The sequence below is a fragment of the Pararge aegeria genome, chromosome 9, assembly GCF_905163445.1.
Source record: "Pararge aegeria chromosome 9, ilParAegt1.1, whole genome shotgun sequence".
NCBI classification, from domain to species: Eukaryota; Metazoa; Arthropoda; class Insecta; order Lepidoptera; family Nymphalidae; genus Pararge; species Pararge aegeria.
The window spans coordinates 452881-460590 of NC_053188.1; positions in this window are offsets into that span (position 1 = coordinate 452881).

Sequence of the window (7710 nt, forward strand, 5' to 3'; positions counted from 1 at the left end):
AGTAAAAAACAGTAAAAATGTTTCAAGGGTGCTGCAATCTGTGCGTAAGAAGTTTTCAGCAAGATGCGGATGGTGCACAAATAATAAGTTAGGTGTAGATAATGCTTAAAGCTATATTTGGCTGAATTTGGGATATTAAGATATTAAGCGACCTAAAAAAATATAGTCACATATTAAATAATAGAATGAGTTTCGTCCGGCCAAGCAAGACAAATTTGAAATCTCATTACAAGACGTTATATCTGATTCATTGACAAATTTCTTCATCTTCAATTCTTTCATTTTTCAGAAATGATGAACTTTACTCTAAGAAACATAATATTATAATAACACGTCATGTTTACAGAGCGATTTCATCGACCACCGATTTCCTGTGACAAAGTCAACAGTATCGATGTATTGCGGAGACCTAAAGTTAATTTGTCATTTTGACTAAATACTCATCTGTATACAATTCCCATTAATTTATTAATTAATAAATAAAAATGATGATTACACAAAAAGTTTAGTTTTCTTTAAACCAAGACCCAGAGACTAATATTTTAAGAGGATTTTGTTTTATTGTACACCACAGAAAAAAAAAACATAACTGAGAATGAGGATACTTAAAGCAAGTAAGATAGAGGGTACACTTCAACTTGGCGGCCTTATCACTATGTAATATGGAAAAGTAGATTGTTTGTTCACCTACAATGTTTCCTACTAGATGGCGCAGTCGCTATAAGACTGATATAAATGCATATACTTATTTCGCCAACAGCAATTGGAGAGTACAGTAAGTGGTCAAAGCGCTCAGGCCGCGAATCCCAACGAGCCGCAGGTCCAAATGCTGTTGGCTGATATTAAGGCAGCTTCTCTATCACACATTATCAATTTATTTAAAAGAAAACAAATAATCTTTTAAAATTTAATACAAATGTTTGACAGTAAAAATTTAAAATTTTTCCTTCCTTTTTTCCAAAAAATCATGCTAGCTGACAATTTCTTTATAATGCAACCATGAAACCACTTTTATTTGGTAGTTATTGAATCACTAACCGTCGCCTATAAAAAGAGCAATACCTACTTCGCATGGCATTGAAGGAACAAGTCTATCAACCTGAGGTGTCAGTGTTAAGACTCATGTTCCTTTAATTACACCGGACACCATGTCTTTTAGACCGGAACATTGCAACGATGCTGTTTAGCGTCACAAATAAATGGCGTGCTTCCTCGGACGAGCTCTGTCACAATTAGCTCTAATACTACACAATAGGTATACGTACTACCTATAGACGGATACGAACTCGCGCGACACTGTCAGTTATCAACACCTAAGTAACATCGACTTGACCTTCGGGCTCTGCAGTTGAAGAGTTCAAACTAACCTTCTTCCAGTAAACGCAAACTAAAGAAATCGAACATTTCTATTGTTACAAATAAAAAATTCTGGGCAATATTAAATGGCTGGCTTTACTTACACCGGAACCGCATAAATGTTAAGTATTTAAACTTAAAAAACTTAACATTTATACGGTGCCATCTAGCGGTGGTCATGATAACAGCTAAGTGAGTATAATTTTGATTCAAACCAAACTGACGAGACGTAACCTGTTAACCATGCCCCTCTAAAATGTTTCTAAAGTTTTTTGATAGATGGCGCTGCCATATAAAATTAACGATATTACAAATACTAATTATATTTTAAATAGATGATTATTTTTAAGGCTGATTTGGGAAACCTTAAAGAAGAAGAATACAAAAGTATAAGCAAACCGATTGGCTTTTTTCTACAAAAAAGGGAGAGGATTATGTCTTTAATACCTATAAATCTTCTGAAGTCGTTGGCTTAGGTACGCTGCTCTGTAACTTGATTGGCTTATACTATTTTTGATTTAACAATAACTGTGAACGAAAACTAAACGTGCTCGCTACGACACGTAATAGAAAAGATGTTTGTTTTCAAACGACGGACTGGGTCCTACGAATAAATCTTAAAGGTACGCCTACCTACAAAATAAATTACCGAATTCAATCTTAGATCCACAGTCTTGCCAAGTATACGTAAAGTACTCGTAGCTGTGAATGAAATCTCAGTCAGAAGTAACGGAGGTAACGGAGCACGGAGCAAGTTTTAATTGCGAAATGTCAGGGCTTCATTCCCCGCGTGACACCTGACAGCGTTTCTTAAAAGTTAAGCGCAAGTTAAACTAGAATTTCCCGAGCGCGGAAAGCTTGTGTTAACTCACGCCATAGCTATTCATCTCTACACACAATCTGATATTATTGTTACTTAGTAAGGCTCGCTTGGAATAAGAACACCCGATGACTCTTTTAAGACTGCAATCTTCTCTTTAATACAAAATTCCAGATCACACTTCCAATCGCAGGTCAATCGTAGACCAGAATAATAATAATAACCCTACGACAATACACACATCGCCAACTAGCCCCAAAGTAAGCGTAGCTTGTGTTATGGGTACTAGGATAACTGGAATGGTAGAATGGTAGCCGTGGTCACTATATTTCACACTTAACACTTGTTACACTAAAGTATCATTTCTTCGTTACTTCACTTCGCTCTTAGAGCAGACTCAGTCGCTTCGGTCGCCCGCTTTTATAACGCTTAAGACGCTTAGATCCTTATTTACTCGCAAGTCGTAAGCAAAAGGAACGATCTAAAAACGTATGCCTTTTCTCAGCATTACCTACTTTGTTTTTTCGTAGGTACTTGTTAAACACAAACAAGTTTAATACCTACAAGTTACGTTCACGCGCGATTATGAACTTTACGTTGCTAGTATTAAGGTTATTTGTTACATTATATTTCGAAGTATTGTTGTCGCTACAATATGTAAGTTCCTTCCCTCCGCAGTACGGTCTGCAGCATTCGCATTGTTGTGATGACTCAATGTATATGATCAAAATCATCAATCCATTACAGACCCTCTACAGCGTGCGGGTCTCTACTAACAATGAGACGGACATAGGTTGTAGTCTATCACGCTGGCCAAGTGCGGATTAGAAGACTTTAGCGGATGCCCGCGAATTCGTCAGCGTTGAATTCCTGTTCTCCAGTAGGCTTGAGATCCCCGTTGGTGCCTTTGCCCTTCTCCAAAAAAAAAAGCTACCAACAAATTGCTTTAAGATTGTCAGAATTTAAAATAAGTTTTTCCTGTTAAAACACAGGCTGAATTAAAATACAATATTAAGTTAATGGAATTAATGAAGCGGTGATAGCCCAGTAGGTAGCACTTTTTCAAAGGTATGTGGAGTCCACAAATCCACACTGGCCCAGCCTGGTGGACTACGGCCCGACCCCCTTCTTATTGTGGGAGGAGGCCCGTGCTCTGTAGTAGGCGGGTAAGTTAATTAACATAACACATAAAAAGTAGCATAGTCACTACTTTTAAAGTTTAAAGTATTAATTTTAGGTACCAAAAACCAACAACTGTGAGAAGCAACTAAGGAACGATTGTAATAGAGCATCTACTTAGTGCCCGAGCCCGGGCGCCCGCGCCAGCTGGAGGCATTAACCGGGCTCCTCCGGGGACGGTTAATGTTCCAATAACTCTTCAGGAGGAAACACTCGGAGTAAATCAATGAGTCTACCGAGTGCAGGACCTGAATACGAAGTGAAGTGCTGGTGCGGCTGACGGCTATGCGAAACGGCTTGCAGCGCGGAACTATAAATTGAATAGCGATATTAACTTTGACAAGGACGTGGCGCATCTGTGTCTCTCCCGGCTCACCTCTATTGTAAATATACAGGAGCCGTGCCGGCGTGCGCCGCGTCACCACCTGTACCATGCCTGTGTTTAACACATTATTTTAATATCTTACTATCGAGACACACGGCAGTTTGTCAGCCAAGTTCCAGCCAAGAATAAGGAACTGGCGACGCAGCTACCGTGCGTTCTCAATTATTTAGTCGATGAAACCGATAACCATCTGAGAATATGATATTCTTAATATGGAACTTGGCTTGAAATTTTTACATAAATGTTTTTGATAGGATCGTGTTTTAAACAAGAAATATGGCGTGGACGAGACACGGTGTATGTGCCAGGTCCCTAACATGACTCTACCATTACAGACATTTATTCAATAAAAGTAAATCAACTTTGGAAATAAAAGTTATACTAAGAAAAATATTTTTTTGTATAAATAAAGGTCGAATACTTTGTGCTATAACATAGTATCTAGTCGCGAAAATGTGTAACTAATAACTTTGATAGAAAATGTAAGTGAACTTTGATATTATACTGAATACCCATCTGGGTAGCCCATTGGACTGTATAGGCGTGATGTTACGTTGTGTGATTGCGTAAAAAATGCATATTTATGAGATGAACGCAACGGGGTTGCCTTTTTGAAGAGTTCCATTGTCTGTCTTCAAAACACTTCATCAGATTTATATGGAATTTTATAACGGAATTATGTCCGAACATAAAGATATCTGGATTGATAACCTTTCTAAAGTCTATGAAAAACGGCGCCTATCTTAACCAAATTTTGAAATTAGCTATACACTCCATTTTTTCTTTAGAGGAGGCCTGTGGCCAGCCATGGGTTACGATGATGATCCCTATTCTTGGTTCTTCTTTACGGTCAAAGTGAGCAATCAATCAACTTGATTTTTGGCTTAGAGTTGTAAGAACGGAACATATGCTACTTTAACCTAGGAATTATATCAAATCAAAATATACTTTATTGTACATTGAGACATTCAATTAAAAGAAACACCATTAAAACAAAGTAAAAATACAATAGACGGGCTTATCACTTAAAAGTGATCTCTATAAAGCAACCTACCAAAGAACATGAAGTTAAGCGGAAGAAAAAATAATAATTTCCACGGAATTTGCAAAAAAAAGACTAAAACGCGCGCGAAGCCGTGGACGGCAGCTATGTAGTTATAAAATAAATATATCTCTTGCCTATCATCAAACGTGATCAGCAGAATACTTATGTTCTTATATTAGCAGCATAAATACAATACGGGCAATATATTACTTAGTTAAGAAAACATCATAAATAGAAAATAGGAAATAAGGATTATGAAAAATAATATTTAAGATACTTAATCGTAAGGAATGTATATACCCACAGCACATCCTACACTACTTTTAATTCATATTGGATATTACCTTCCTTCTTCTTTGATAATAAATTCGGGCCTGGCAACGCGGAGTAAAGATTTCAAGTGGCCGAATTTTGATATCAACTTTAATTAAATCTTACGCGCCAAGAACTTGAGTTGAAATTTGATTACATCGAGCCGAGGAGGTCGTAATATCGTTTGAATTTGTAATGCCCTCCGAAAACACTTAAGGTTAAGAAATACAGGTTCAACAGCATAGAGTTGTTTGCAAAGGGTAATTCTGCAGGCTAAGACCTGCTGGTGACCTACCACGGCTGATAGGGCTGCCCTTGGTACAGATTATCAGGTTTTAGGAATTATGCCTAAGATCATGAGATTGATAACGGGGAAACAAAAAGGATCTGTTATTTATGTTAAATCTTAATTGTGATTAAGTAAAAATACTCCATGCATATCTCTCTCCATCACCTGTTGAGATGTTTTGTTCAGAGAACTCCACTCCTTTTCAGTGCCCTGAAGTACGTACAAGCTCACTTCAGGTCGGCCAGAAAGTTTTCAGAGTACTCTTTTTGAACGCCCTGAACTACGAGCTAGTTTACTTCAGGGCCAATAAGTTTGGAGACTGCTGTACTCTGATCCTCATCAGAGTACAGCAGTCTCCAAACGTAAAATCGAGAGCTAATTAAATAGTTATTACAATTTCCAAACAGTCTGTAACTCTAGTACTACTAATAGTTTTTTTTTGTACCAACCAACATTACCAGGTAATGTGTATCAAACACTTTACCAGCGTGTACGACATTGAAACACGAATAAAAAAAACCGTGTTTTATAAGTAAATGTGTTCTCAGGAAAGTAATACCTTCTGATGGAATTGTATATAAAATAATTAGGTCCTTCTTTACGTATTTCACTATAAGTAATATCGCTTTGATGTTCCCAGTGCTTTTAGCTCATAAATGCTAAAGTAATGTTCACATTATAAATTCTCATTTTTCTCCCAGGAATACTAGAAGTGCAATTTGAAGTAAGAATATAATATTCAGTAGTCCGCCGGCGCACAATTGATAGCGAAAATATGGAAGATTATTAAAAAATTATCGGTGCTAACCGGTATTAGTTAATTGTAGTATTTTAAACTATGTATTTTAGTAGCTTTATCATCCGGTCTTCATTGGTTGGTCGATGCCAAATCCTTGAATCATACTCGACTAGGTATATTTAAATGTTAATCATTTTCTATGTAAAGTTTTCGAACAGTGCGTGTTGCCAGTGATGAATTATGGATCTGAAACGTGGTCGCTTGCTATGGCCCTCATAAAAGATTCGGAGTCACTCAGCGGTCGATGGAGAGAGCTATGCTAGGAGTACCTCTACGTAATCAAATCAGAAATGAGGAGATCCGTATGAGAACGAGAGTTTCTTACATAGCTGAGCGAGTCACGAAGCTGAAGTGGCAATAGGCGGGGCACATAGCTCGGAGAATCGATGGACGTTGGGGTCTTATGGTGCTGCCATAATGACCAACGGTAAACGCAGCGTAGGTTGGCCCCCAACGAGGTGACGACAGACGACATCAGGCGAGTCGCTCGGAGCCGCTGGAGGCAAGCGGCCCAGGTCCGTGGATTGTGGTCCGTGGTTTGTACAAAAGATATGTAATATGTCCAGGAGTGGACGTCAATGAACTGATGATGATGAAGAATCATTTTTCGTCTTCCGCCAAATAAAATTTACGCGCGAAGTAAGCGAGCAATATATAATCAGTCGGATTTATTATTTTACGCCGCTCTAGTCTAAATACTCTGTATTCTGTTGATCCAACATTCTTTTACAACGCTTTTTACTTACTATTTGGATAGGTATACAAGCAGCTCTCACCTATTCCTAACGATTAAATGGCCCCATATTAATACGTCATCATTTTAACCGATGAGAGATCCCTAAGAGATTTCACAATTCCTTGGATACCCTAATCCCTATGAGTCGAGAAACAAACTTCCTGGACAAGAAATACCTTCGAAAGCTTAACATCCTGGGGGCTTTTGAAGGTACTTCTTACTCGGGAAGCTAAGGAAAAAGTAGTCAAACTTTTTATCTACTCAAAAGGGTAAATCGAACGGGTTCCGCAACCATAGTACGAGGGTATTACATCTGTATAACTTGTAAATATAAAGTTACTCGTACTGGTGGAACCAGTTCCCAGTTTCGTCTTTAGAGCATGGTGTTCAATCTAGGATATCAAATCGAAGACTCCGTCACTTGGATGACTACCTGACCCCGATGGGTGTAGTAACTACTTATTTAACAAGTGTTGTAAAGGTGGCAGTCTTAAGTAAGTCTTAAGGGACAGTGTCTGGGTGTTTATATGTATATTATAAGTATTATGTATATTAAAAAACTGTAACTGGAAGATTTCTGTACATGTAATATATTTTGAAAATTTTGACCGGGGGATGCTTTATAATCGATACTGAGTCCAAAACAGATTTATATTTAATTTTTGTCTGTCGGTCTGTCTGTCCGGGCATCACGTGAAAACTACTGAACGGATTTAAATAAAATTTGGTACAGTGGTAGCTGATATTCCGGGTCAACATATAAGATACTTTTTATCCCGATAAACAATA